The 14,610-nt window shown below is 42.8% G+C and overlaps 1 protein-coding gene across 3 annotated transcripts in view; it reads left to right on the top strand.

The window, feature by feature from the left end:
- The window catches only part of mid2 (midline 2), a 306,551-nt gene that overhangs the window by 122,008 nt on the left and 169,933 nt on the right, over positions 1-14,610 (top strand). For 2 of the 3 annotated variants that reach the window (XM_072505417.1, XM_072505415.1), the window contains exon 1: positions 3,397-3,576. The exons of the other annotated variant lie outside the window; for it this stretch is intronic. The gene's annotated coding sequence lies outside the window, so the exon portion shown is untranslated. Of the gene's footprint in view, positions 1-3,396; positions 3,577-14,610 lie in introns of those variants that run through there. 3 annotated transcript variants of the gene reach the window in all.

Genomic DNA, 14,610 nt, shown 5'->3' with positions numbered 1-14,610 from the left:
TGTTTAATCTATTGGTCTTTTCCAGAAATGCATTCTAAAATCTTTAGCATCTGTGTAAAGTGAAGCAATGCATCAACACGAAGGACGGAGGAAGAGAATGCACAATTGATTGGTAGCACTCTTGAGTCAGAAGGTTGTGAGTTTAAGTCTCACCCCAAGACTTGAAGCCACAAATCTAGCTTGATACTCCAGTGCAGTTGGATATGCTGCATTGTTGGAGGGAACATCTTTTGGATGAGACAATAAACAAAGGCCCCCTCTACTCTCTAAAATGATTATAAGATTCTGTGACCCGATTTTGAAGAAAAGCGGGGAAGTTATCCGTAGTCCATATGCATCCATCAATCAACACCACTAAAATAAAAAGGTTATATGATCATATTCACATTTTTGTGACAGTTTGCTGTGTGCAATTTGGCTGCTACTTTTCCTACATTACAACAGTGAGCAGTGAATTACAACTTCTAAAGTATTTCATTAGTTTTAAAGCACTTTGAAACATCTTGAAAGTGTGATCGGTGTAATAGAATCATAGAATCCATTCGGCCCATCAAAGTCTACACCAACCCTCTGAAAGAGCACCCTAACTAGGCCCACTCCCCCACCCTATCCCTGTAACCCCATAACCCCACCTACCCTTTGGACACTGGGAAATTTAGCATGACCAATCCACCTAACCTGCACATTTTTGGACTGTAGGAGGAAACCCACGTGGACACGGGGAGAATCGTACAAACTCCACACAGTCATCCATGCCAGAATTGAACACGGGTCCCTGGAGCTGTGAGGCAGCAGTGCCACCATGTCACCCTACAAATAATATAAATGCGCACCTGTCTATCTGCCTGTCTGAGAGCTGTATAATGGGAGTGTGATATAGCTAAAATGGCATTAAATCTGAGAGCCTTATAATGAGAATAGCATAAACAGAGAGTTTAAACTAAGGCTTAGAAATACGAAAGACATATTACAGAATGTTATAATTGGGAGCTTCATGTGCATAGGCTGATAGATGAATAGATGTTTCTTACATAACAATAACACATTGCGGAATTCAAATGGTAATTGTCCTGGTTTATCCTGTGTTTAACACCAACGACCTAATCTTCTATCCTGTGTAAAATATCACCTACCTGAGTGTTATCCTGGTGTGTAATGCATTCCACTCTATTCAGTGCTCAATTTGTGCTGCATATGCTCTGGCCTCGGCATCGCGCGTCAATCTTTGTGTTATCCTGTAAGTAGCAGCTATAACCAAAGAGAAATTCTGTGTAAAATATGTTCTGTCCTATGTATTGTCTTTTGTCAATTCGGCTTATTCAATTCACAATCCTGTGTGCACAGTACTAAGCTACCCTGTGGCTACTTTCTTGAATTCCTTTAATGTCCAGACTCATGTACAAAGAAGTCATTAAGTGGGGTACTGGAGTCAAAAAATCCTAGAATGGTTACAGCGCACAAGGAGGCCATTTTGCCCAATGTGTCTGTGAGGCTCTCTTAAGGAGCAATTCAGATCCAACTGTATTGTGGTTTATGTCACCTTTTGAGGGCAGAATTAGGAAGAAGAAGAAATTAAAATAGGAAGAAAATAAACCACTTGGCTCAATAGGCAGCTGCTACCATCTTGTTTCAATTCACAGTACAAAATGGTGACAGATGGAGGAAGTACCAATTTGGCTCAGACTTTGAATCAAGAAGATTGTGGTATTAAGGTAATCAATCTGGAGTAGTGCAGAAATAATGCTGTGTTATCAAAGTAGTGTCTTTAACATAGTGCGGTCGTTTAGCTCAGTTGGCCGGACAGCTGGTTCATGGTGTAGAGCAAGGCCAACAGTGTGGGTTCAATTCCCACACCACCTGAGGTTATTCATAAAGGAGCCTTCTCAACTGTGATACTCAGGTTAAATCACCACCAGTCTGCTCTCCTCCGCAAACGGGAAAGCAGCCTATGGTGAGCTGGGACTACAAGTGTCTTTAGAAGTGAGGTTCTTTCTGTTGGGTTATTGTAAACAATCTCATGGCACTCCTTTATAGTAGGGGGTTCTCTCTGTCCTCGCCAGCATTTATATCTCAGTGCTGCTTATAGAGCTTTGCAGCACGCAAATTAGTATTTTTTTCTAAATCACAATACTGAACAGTAATTTTGGACAGTTTGTCTTGGGTAACTTGTCTCTCACACTTGTGATCCAATTGCATGAGTTTTCTGCCGGTGTTTACTTTTGTTATTGCTTGGAACCTATGGTTCTCATATGTGTTTATTTTTGAGTTCACCTCCTAATATTCTCCCTTGGCTGAGCACACTGAGCTTCTGGGCTATAGTTATGTGAGCACCTAGACATAGACACAGAATTTACAGAGCAGAAAGAGGCCATTCAGCCCATCGAGTCTGCACCAGCCCTTGGAAAGAGCACCCCACACCTCCGCCCCATACCCGTAATCCAGCAGCCCCACCCAACTCCTTTGGGCACTAAAGGCAATTTTGCATGGCTAATCCATCTAACCTGTATGTCTTTCGACGTCGCACCTGGAGGAAGCCCACGCAAACATGAGAGCGTGCAGACTCTGCACAGTCAGTGACCCAAGCCGGGAATCGAACTTGGGGCCCTGGCGCTGTGAAGCAACAGGGCTAACCACTGTGCTACCATGCTGCCACTCAAGTCAACCTGTTTAATGTTTAGGCTCATACTTGTGCATCAAAAAAGACTCTTACATCATGGGGAGGGGGTATCGCATTTGAGTTTGACCCTGTCGTCACTTACTCTCCAGAAACACATCCTTTGTAACAGATGTCACTACAAAGCAACCTGACTGTTTTCTCCCCTCCTTCATCCCGGGATCCTCAGGCAGATGTTAGCGGTCCTCCCAATACTCTGGTGGAGGGCGGGAACTCGAACCTCACCCAAAATTGAGCTTGGGATCTTCTGATCCATTGTAAACCGAAGAGTTACCATCCCAGCAGAACACCCCCTCCCCCCTCCCCTTCCCCCCCCCCCCCCTCTCCTTCCCCCCCCCCCCCTCTCCTCCCCTTCCCATTCATCCTCCGCAATGTGTAAATGAGAACAGAGATCCCCAACCCTGCAAGAGTTAAATAGTCAGGAATTATAGCTGGCCTATAAAGAGGCCAGCTGTTCTTAAAATCGGGTAAGAAAAGCGGAGGTTTGAGTGAGCCTTCTCCAGTATCGTCCGCCTATTGTCGTCAGGAGGTCAATTAGATTAACAAGTGCTTTATTGTAGCTCTTCCCCTCCCATTTACACGGGAGAGGAGAGAGGAAATGGCCCCCTTCGGTATGCTCTAGTGCGCCAGTAAATCTTGCAGCTCGCTCTCTCTCTTTGTGTCAGTGAGGTAAAGTGGGAGGAGTTGTTTTCCTGCAATTGTGTCGCTTTCGAAGTTGGACATTGGGATCGCAGCTCAGTGTGCCGCTGTCAGGACGCAGAGCGGCTGCTTTGCTGCTGCCACCTTCCTCCTGGGTTGGCAGTTTGTCTTCACCCCCTCCCCCCTCCTCACTCCTCCCTCACTCTCCCCACTTCCACTTCTCCACGATGACAGGACAGTCAGCCGCATACCAGAGTCAGCTGGTAAGTAACCCCTCCCACCAGGGTCTTCGTGGGCACCTGGTTTCATTCCTATTCATGTGTCAGCCTTTTTTGTTGTTGTGGGGGGGGGGGGAGGCAAAGGACCGAGAGAGAAATTAGTGAAGACTTGCGACTGAACAGAGGCGGGCAGAGCTCAGTTTAAGAAGTGCCTTCCTCCTGCAGGCAAGACTTGTCCTGCTGTCAGTCGATCTTGGTCTCTAGATACATGCTGCCTTTTCATTGAGAAAATATGGCAAGTGTTTCAGGTTTACAGTTTTCAATTGTGGTTTGACAGGTTCTTTTAGAAAAATCTGAAAATAGAGACTCCAGCATGCCAGTACAGTATTGACAGTGATTTGATTCTAATTCTGCTGCAGAAACTTTAAAGTATGCCATACTTCCATTAATACTCTCCTGAGGTCCTTGTCCTGATCAAAGTGCACTATGCAGCTCTTTAAGTTAAAATATGCCCCCCCTCTCCCCCCCCCCCCCCCCCCCCATTCTCGACCTCTTGGCTAAGATCAAACGTCAGGTCAAGCCCTTGATGAGGTGCAATGTTTTTTCTTGTCAGCTTGGCTGTTGTATGTCTCGTGGATTCAATTTGAATTGTTTTTTTGGAGCAAGCAAGGCGATGGATTAAGGGCTTGCACTGGTTTTGTAACTCTAAAGGCATAACATTTTTAAAAAAATGTTTCCCCCCTATTTTTGTTCCAATCTAGCTGTACATAGCGGAGCTCTTATCAGTTAATAGAAGTGGCGCTGATTGCGAGTCGCTGCTGTGTTATCTGTGGCTTCATTGACAAAAGTCCGTTGTTTGCCGGCTCCCTGTCCCATTCGCGTGTCTGCTCCTTTCCAAGGAGTGGTGTGAGTGGTGAGGGGGATCCACATACAAAGAGGCATTATAAGAAGGTTTTATGAGTTTAAAACAAAATCACTGCGTGAACTTTAATCCGTTGGAAAGAGAAAATCAGATGTGCCTCAGAGGTCGATCTTTGAGCACGAAGGGAGATGACGGCAGCTTCTGGGCGGATATCAATGATGATTCACTGCAGAATGATGTGTGGTGTTCAAAATGTGTTTGCGGTTCGCTGTATGAAAAGCGCAATACCTCTTCAGTAAACATCTAGAAAACAGTGCTGTATATTTGTAAATAAAAAAAAAAACAATCGTCTCGTGCCTGCTCTTTAATAAACCCTCTTGCTGAATAACAGTAAGTTACTTATCTTGCCCTCCTGACGAAAGTTGTGTGGGCTGTACAGGATTTGTTCCAGCCACCATGCCCAGGGTAACTGGATATTATCTCCTTATGTGGCTCGCAGTGTGCTCTCGAAACTTTCCTCCTGGTGCTCGGCCTGTTTATTTGAATGCGCGATCCATTTTTTCCGTAGTCTTAAAGGGGCCAATTTCTGAGTGACTTGTGCAGTATTTGCCGGGTGGCTGCGGTTTGCTGGGAGCTTTGGTGGCGTTATGTCAAATGTTTGATAAAGTTCCTGTGAAGCGGTCTGGGATTTATTTTATTTCAAGGGTGCTAAATGAATGCAGGCTGTTGGCGTATTGTTTTGTTTCCCGTACTTATTCGCAATCTTACAAGAATGCTGAGTTAACTTTGCCCTTTCCAACCTAAAGCCAATTATAAATTCCCATTGAAGACAATGGGCGTTCCTGACATTTCTGGGCAAGAAATGCATTTAACAGATGATCTGTTTATGTGGATTAAATTCAAAACACATGCTGATCAGCAATGTGTTGTTACAAGCCGCTGAGGCAATCATGTCATAAAAAGAGTGAAACTCGACAAATTTCTGATGTTAGATGCTTTACTGAAAATTGAAACAGCTCTCTGAAGCATTACTTTAGATTTTATTTCCTCTTTTTCTGGTGTTATCACATCTGCTAGAGAGAATTTCATGGTTGGCACAACCCTTTTATAACCCTGCCAGAGTGACTGTGTATATGCAAACACAAATGATGGAGTGGCAACAAGCTATTCCACCATGGACGCATCATAGTCGAGCCTATCCAATCCTCACTGACAGCTACAGTGGGTATTATTGTATAAGAATCCATGGTAAGATCCTGGTTCAGTTATTTTCCTCTTCCTTTCTCAGAAGTATTGAGGCCAGTTTGAACACTTGTTCCCTCCCACTGCCAATGCTGAGGTTGGTCCAGGCAAGTCAGGATCGGGACAAAGGGTGGGTTCAATGTACAAGTCTCGGGCACACAAGTGGCAGGGGTAGGTGTTGGAGAGATAGGTTTATGCTCCATAACAATGACATTGCAAATTGAACAGTGGCAATTATTGAAATTATTATATAGAAACATTTGCATATAGCTGAACTGTAGAAGATTCTACAGCCAAGGTATATTTTTTGGGGAATATTGATGATAGGTGGGAGTATTAACAGTGCTAAGAAGGAGCTTCCCTCAGTTGCTCAGTTCTAAAAGGCTCTGAAATAATTAACTTGGGGTCCAAAGTTCCCAAATTCAATTTCTGATTTGTGTTGAGTTTGTTAATCTTATCTGAAGAGCAGTCATATTCCAATTCCCAATTTTGGGGTAATAAGAAGGAAAGAGCTAGATTTCCTGTTCAGTGTTAGATATTGGAGCTCCTGAAGTCTGAACAATGTGTCACTCACAGCTACCCACCTTAGGGGAGGACCAAAACTGTAAGATTAAAAGTTGTAAAACATTCAACTTTCTGATGTCATTACAAGCACTGGGATTATAACATCAAACAGGTTGGAGTTGTTAGATTGTGGGATTGTGTAAGCTACAATCATATTATAATTTTTACCTATTGTATTCCCCATGACATCTCTCTGTCTAAGAAGGTGGGTAACGTGCTATCTTGCAGGTGAAGTTTGGGTGTGCAGGTAGTATCAATATTATTTTTAAAAAACTGTTCTCAGTCTGTGTTTGAGTGTCAAAGCACCCATTTCTCAAATTTCGATTGGGCTGACTATATTGGTAGAATGTGATTGCAGTGAAGATTGAAATTAAGAAAGATTATGCACAATATGATTGATTCATGACAAACATTGTTTACATTGCTGTAGTTTTATTTTCCAATCTGAAGGAAGAAAATTGACAAGCATACTCAATGTTCACGAAGTAGATAATAACCATTTGTAAGTGTTATTCTAAACATGGAGCTTTTATCTGTAGTTACAGGTATAAGATCAAATTATCCATTCGGACACCAATTTTTTTAAAAAAATGTTTCATGGAATGTGGGCATCGCTGACAAGGCCAGCATTTCTTGCTCATTCCATTTAGCACCGCTGTTATGAATATCAAGGGGCCCCTCACATGACAAAAAGAAGATGATGTGGAGATGCCGGCATTGGACTGGGGTGAGCACAGTAAGAAGTTTTACAACACCAGGTTAAAGTCCAACAGGTTTGTTTCGATGTCACTAGCTTTCGGAGCGCCGCTCCTTCCTCGGGTGAATGAAGAGGTATGTTCTATGTTTCTGGAACATACCTCTTCATTCACCTGAGGAAGGAGCAGCGCTCCGAAAGCTAGTGACATCGAAACAAACCTGTTGGACTTTAACCTGGTGTTGTAAAACTTCTTACTGGACAAAAAGAGCAATGTTTTGACGTCACAGCACTAGGTTAAGGTTAACCAAAAGGAGAAGAGAATTACAGTAAAATAGCAGAGTGGGCCTGAAATAACTCCGTGTTTTGGGGTGAATGGGCATAGTAAGTGGATTGACTGTTCATATGATGGTGAGATAGGATTATTGGAATATTTGTACATTTTGGCCCATTATTCCCAGAGTCAAACCAGATGAACACATGTTAAAGGAGAACTCATACTTTTTTGGCCAATGAAGGCCATGTAAAGCTAGGCATAAAGTTGAATTTGCTTTGGGCTGTGGGTTGCTGTCTACATAATTAATCAAGGCATTAGATTCAGTGTTGGCACTTGATGGTGAGAGGATGCAGGCTGTTTGCCTGGGATTGTGGCATATTTGCAACCAGAAAGAAAAGTTACGTGATCAGCCACTACACATAGTTGAGTATGTATGTTGTTGCTGTGCTGTCCTACAGATTGCACCTCATCTGGATGTGCCCATCTTCCCATCTTATGACACACAAGACAGTATTTTAGAAGATGAATGCTTGCCTGCTGAGTTCCTCTGCATCTGTATCTGCTAAAGGGTGTTCTTACTGTAAGGAAAATATAAATATGCACTGCACTGTGGCCTGAAATGTTTACCATTTTGCACAAACTTGGGCAGGCCTGGAAACAGGATACCCGCTTCCTGCTGTGAGTGGCCCCAGAAAGCAATTTCACACTGGATGGCTAATTAACAGATCACCCGCGTTAAACATGTGCTGGGAAAGGATCAACGCTGTAGGGGAGGGTGAGGGCAGTGAGAAAAGGGAGGGGGCGGCTTGCTGGTTTGAATATGGTTCCACAGGGGACAACTTCTGTGGAGACATCTCAGGGAGTTGCAGACCTGTAAAAAGTAAATTGTCAAGAGAAGATTATGCCATGAGTGTCTAGACAGCACTTTGAAACACAAACCTCAGTCCGCAGACAACCTTTCAGATTTTATTTCAGCCCTGACCAATCATCCTGCCTGGATTGAGGTTGCAGGTAAAACATAAAGGTTGCCTGGCCATTCAGCCCACCCACCATCCATAAAAGTAAATGGCCATGTAGAATTGCAACCAATTGGCACCTTAATGGGCTAAATTGCCTAGTTTTGTCGGAGGGCACGCATCTGACTCTCTTGCGTCTGCTGGCCCAAATATTTCTCTTGTACACCATAACGTCAGGACATGCGCCTGATGTCTTCTGCAATTTCATGCACTCCCCGGGTTAACACCGCCCACCTGAGCAACGTAAAAGTCTTGCCTGTATGTTTTCTGCCTGCAAAATGTTACCATCATATGCATGTTCTGTTTGAATGCAAAGTTCCTAACCAGTTGAATGTTTCGGAGCCACAGTGGTAAGTATTAAGTCACCTGTAAGTGTGAATGTATAGTCAGACTTCAAATAATATCCTCTGTAAGGGCGGCATGTGGTGCAGTGGCTAGCACTGGGACTGCGGCGCTGACGACCCGGGTTCGAATCCCGGCCTTGGGTCACTGTGTGGAATTTGCGCATTCTCCCTGTGTCTGCGTGGGTTTCACCCCCACAACCCAAAGATGTGCAGGTTTGGTGGATTGGCCACGCTAAATTGCTCCTTAATTGGAAAAAAATATATAATTGGGTACTCTAAATTTTAAAAAAAATAATATTCTCTATGATGTTTTCTCCTTTTTATTAGTTCCTGTTGTGCTAGTTCTCAATCGTGCTTGATATTTCTCCTTTTGTGCGGTATGAGCTGCGTTAAGCTTAATTAGGTTACAGCTCTAAGACTAGTTTGCATGACCCAATGCTCATTTGTCATTGATGTTCAATTGCAGAAAAACAGTTGGTGAATGAGAACTGGAGTGAATCTTTACACACAATTTTATTTACCACATCACAAGTATACCCTGCCTAACACAGCACAACCATGGCTTTAGTCTGTGTCCAAAGTAAACCTCCAGTTAATGCTCAGCACATGCATACATTTTATGCCATTACATAAGCGTTAACCTTCCCTGATTGCCAGACTGTTTATTTACACTCATTTCCACCACAGTATTTTCCTTCATGTATGTCACATTCTTCGGGTCACCATAATCACCTCCAATGTTTGTCCATATCTGCTTTTTTGAGCTTGTCTCTCAATTTTGAAGGCAGTACTCTGTTGGGCCCTCACACTGTCCACTATGATCTGTTGGACGTGATATATAAATAATGATTTATACCGTTAACCACTCTAACTCCATTTCACATGAAATCCATATACTCTACAGAGAAACTGGCCCACAACACAGAATTTATACCAGTTGAATCAATTCATTGGCTTTAACGTGCTTACTGATTTGCCACTCAAGAAAGTTTTTTTAAAGTTTAAAAATGTTAACTCTAATTTGCTATACTAGCCTATGTGTTAACAGTGAGGCGCACATCCAATGCTGATTATGGGGCATAACATTCCTGCATAGATTACAAATAATTACCAGTAGGAGAATCATAAATTCTTGTAATCTCTCAATCTTATCCTGTTGTTGAATTTGTGCAATATTGTTTAAGAATCTGTATCTGAGACCATGATTCCTTTGTTCTCATCGTTCGCTCTCTTTGTCCAGTTTTATCTTGAGTGGGTTAGGAGTTATCAGGGAAAAATCCAGCAATTATAATGCAGTAGAATTAAATGTTTTGGTGTGAGTGGCAATTTTTGTATTTCACAAAAGAAATATCTGAGTACAAAACCAAGGCCCCATCCGCAGTTTCCATCATTTTCCCTTTTTTTCCCCCCTTTCACATGTGGTCATCATTCACATTTCATAGAAGCATAGAAAAATAGAATCCCTACAATACAGAAGGAGGTCATTCGACCCATCATGTGTGCAGCAACCTTCCAAAAGAGCACCCCCACATGGGTCCACTTCCCCACCCTATCCCTGACCTGACCTCCACATCTTTGGAAACTGGAACACCCAGAGGAAATCCACGTAGACACATGGATAACATGCAAACCCCAGGGCCAGAATCAAACACGGATCCCTGGCACACGAGGCAGCAGTGCTAGCCACTGTGCCAACATGCTGATGATACTCATGCCTACTTTTTTGTCACTGTCCTTGATTTGAAGAGGACCATTCTGTTTTTTGACTCCTTATCTGATATTAGTTGACCGATAAGCAAAGCCTTGTTCAACCTGGCATAGTATTTGGTTCACATCAAAGCTCACATAGCCTAGTCCCCTGATTCTAGCCTCTCTTTCCAGCTGAACCTGAGTTCACAAAACTGAACTGAGCTTCAAACTCCACATTCTCGACACCATCAAGACCACCTATTTCCAACATTGCTGCCTTTGTCCTTGTGTCACTCCCATGGTGACGAAAACTCTTTTTAACTCACCTTTTATTTGTTCAATTCCAACCTTCCTAGCCAGCAGAGGTCCACCCCTTATAAACTGCAGTTAATCCCAATAGTCTCCATTCTCATTCATTACTGATTCCTATTACTTGTATTACACCCATCCGCAACCATGTTGATTAAGCTCCCATTTGCCAACATTTAGAATTCCTGATCCCTCATACTTGCTATCCCCTACTTCTATAATCTTCTCAAACCCTACACCCACTTTCTGGCTCTAACCCTCTCCTATTCCACCTTTTGAAATTTAAGCCATCGTTATCTCACCTTGCTAATTCTCTCTTCCACTAAATGCCATGGGCAGGATTCTCTGAATCCCGGGATCTGGTCCGACGCCAACCGGAGAATCACTGCGAATCGGGCATGCGCGGTCGACACGGCACCGGTCGGGTTTCATTGAAAAAGGCCCCTGCGGCAATTCTCCAAGTGCAGCAGTCCAACTTCCCACTGGTGTGGTTCTCTCATGGTTACACCCGGCGGGCACTCGGCGTGGTGGCTGCGGAATCAGTCCGCGGCAGCCCTGATGGGAAGCGGGGGGATAATTCACCGGGGTGGGGGGGGCCAGGACGGCCAGGCTATTGAGTGGGGGCCACCGATCCACGGCCGTGCGCGATCTGGAGAGGGCCTATCTTCTGGGTGCCGGTCCGCGGTGTGGGTCGGCCATGTCGCGCGGGGCAGCCGACACAGGCCGCCGCTATGCGCAGTGCGGACTCCCTACGTATCGGCAGCCGGAGCTGCAAGGAGCTCCCTGCAAATCGGAGAATCACCCTGGACTTACTCCAGGTAAGTCCCGAGTGATTCGCACGCGTTTTTTCACTGGTGTGGGGACTTGCCCCCATTGTTGGAGAATCCCGCCATGTTCCTTTGATTGTGCCTTCAGTCTCTTCCCTAATCACTCCTTGTTTGACTTTTTGAAATGCTCTGAGATGTGTGAAATTCTATATTGCCTTTCATTTAAACTGCTGCTCAAGTAAAATTAGCAATCCGACAGCAAAATCGGAAACTGATAGAATAGAAAGGAAGGATACAAAAAGGGTTACAGAATAGATGGAGATAAAGGAACTCAAAAGATTCTCAACGAGGCATGCTGAGATTCAGTGAGGACGCAGAATATGCAGAGAAAATAGGACATGGAATATATAAAGGTAGAACCAAGAAGGGAAAAAGATGGATAAAAGAGGTACATAATATATAAAGAAGTTGACAGAAAGGAAATAGAGCTACAGATCACAGATGTTAACAATGAATGTGGAAGCAATGAAAGAGAAAGATGAAATAAAAACAAAGAAAAGCATGTGCAATATTCTTGTCAGATTGCCTGATTTATAATACAAGAACACTTGTAGTTAAAGCTATAAACGATTTATTGACATTAATTGTGAGTCAAATATATGCAAAACAACAGATGAATAACAGGATGAACATGCACATGCAAACTCTCTCCCAGCTCCTTAATCAGTCTGAGGTCACCTGACTCTAACATACTAATGAGAATCCTAGTGGTCAGTTGGTGAATTACAACATGACCATGATATCACTTCAAAGCAGAGCCTGCCAGAGTACAGAACGAAAGACTGAATTAGGCAAAAGAAAAACTGCGAGTACCCCAGTTTCCTTAAATGAGTTATCGGAATATCAGCAAAATGTAATTTTATGCTGATAAAGAAATAAAATAATGAAAATGTGTTACAGTAATGCCATAACACGATAGGACAAGGCTAAAAGCAAGAGTGGTAAACAACAGGCAATGGATTGTAAATGTGAAGTTTTTAGTTATGATTCATATACAAGACGTGTACCAAAATTATGGTTAAGATTGACAGCTTTTCTGCCATGTAGGACATAGAGATGGTCAAGTGATTGTTTTTCCCTCCTCTTTCCGCACAGCCTTTTTCTGTCTTCACAACCTCCTGGCTGTTGGTTAGAGCAGGTGTAGCATTGCTGGATACAGATTAAAGTCTTTTTTTTTTTCACAATCAGAAGAGCAAGTACGACTGTGATAATTCCATTCCCGACCCCAAAATCATTGTGGGTTTTCTGAGTGAAACTGACAATACATGCTAATTGGTGCAAAATTGTGGAACATGCCCAAGGAATTGAATTAAAGTCATTCCAAAATCATTTCACATGAACCCTTACCATACGGATGGCCAATTTTAATCTATTATATTGTAGTTGGGTTAGAATCTGACTCCAATAAGTGGAAAGACCGAGGAGTAACAGATTGAACCATCCAGTTTCAAGATATGCTCTAACAAAATGTCTACAAATTATTTTTGTTTTGGTAGCGTCTGTCCACTTACATTTATATATCTGTTTAAATCAGCGATCAACTTGACGTTTTATGTTTTGTTTTCATTGAAGTTGATGCTCAGTCAAGAAGACAAGGTGATGGAGTTTTCTTATCTAATTTATGTACATACAGTACACATTTTTCCTGTGTCCACCCACGCATCCCAAACATGATATTCCCTTGGAATACATATCAAGTAGTTAGTTTGCGTTGTTCCCAAATTGTGATCAGGCCTTTCCAGTGTAAAATGGCAAAAATCATATCTATGGTGTTTCCTGGATGACTTCTTGCTATACAATGAAATCTTTACCTTCCTCAAAACACTTTGATGTCCCCATATTAGATCTGTAACATAGCTCACAGCATTCTTTTTAACTGTCATAAATCTAGCCAGCCATCTACAAAAGTCTGAGAACACGCACTAACAGGTTCAAAAACGGCTTCTTCCCTGCTGTTACGAGACTCCTGAATGACCCTCTTTGGACTGAACTGATCTTCTCTACTGAGTAGTAGTGCACTCCGAAAGCTTCACCTGATGCCTGTTCATATGTATTTACATTGTGTATTTATGTATGTCCTATGTTTTTTTTCATGTATGGAACGATCTGTCTGGACTGTACACAGAACAATACTTTTCGCGTGACAATAAATCAAAATCAATCAAGATTCCAAACCTCGTTAGTTTAGTACATTCTTTGGTGTTCAATTTGACTCGGTTACGCTGGGAAAGGAATATAGGTCTCTGAAGGTAGGGGAACATTGATTAATGTTTGCATAGTTCCGTTCCATAGATTGAAAATGCAGTGATTACACTCTGAATGCATCGTAAGACAAGAAAGCTGCAGAGAAGTAACCCAGTGAAATATGAGCCCTATTAATGGATGCAAGATCCAGAAATCTGACAAAAGGTCATCTGAAATATTAACTCTGCTTATCCTTCTGTAGATGTTGCCTGACCTGCTGAGTATTTCCAGGATATTCTAGTTTTGGTGCATATTGTGACATTTCTGTTTCTCTCAACAGCCATGCTTCGAACCCCTCTGAACAAAACTGTGAATTACTGGGTTTTTTTGTTTGTTAGCTAGAGATTGAATACGTTTAGTCCAATTCATTTCGGCAATGCAAATGAAATACAATGTTTTTATGTCAATCTTATCGCAATTTGAAACTGCCCAACAAAGCTGAAAAGACCATGTGCTAGGTCTATCATGCCACCCTTACATTTTATATCCCCAATTTGCTTTTTTAATAATAATAATCTTTATTGTCACAAGTAGGCTTACATTAACACTGCAATGAAGTTACTGTGAAAAGCCCCTATTCGCCACATTCTGGCGCCTGTTTGGGTACACAGAGAATTCAGAATGCCCAAATTACCTAACAGCACGTCTTTCGGGACTTGTCGGAGGAAATCGGAGCATCCGGAGGAAATCTATGCAGACACGGCGAGAATGTGCAGACTCCACACAGACAGTGACCCAAGCCAGGAATCGAACCTGGGAACCTGGAGCTGTGAAGCAACAGTGTTAACCACTGTGCTACCGTGATATTTTTATTAGAGTTTGTCCATTTTACAAACGATGCAACAAAATCCTCAAAACTGGTATGGCAACCCAAAAGGGGGAGGGACAGAGCTGAAGGGGCTCCCGTTCAAAACGGCCCAGAACAGATTCCGTTACCTGGGGATCCAAATAGCCAGTCACTGGACACAGATCCACAAGTGGAACCTGACCAGCCTGGTGGAGGAAGTAAAA

This window comes from Scyliorhinus torazame, chromosome 5 (genome assembly GCF_047496885.1).
Source record: "Scyliorhinus torazame isolate Kashiwa2021f chromosome 5, sScyTor2.1, whole genome shotgun sequence".
Taxonomy (NCBI): Eukaryota; Metazoa; Chordata; class Chondrichthyes; order Carcharhiniformes; family Scyliorhinidae; genus Scyliorhinus; species Scyliorhinus torazame.
The sequence above is the reverse complement of the archived record's forward strand: the minus strand, read 5'-3'. Positions and strand labels throughout refer to the sequence as shown.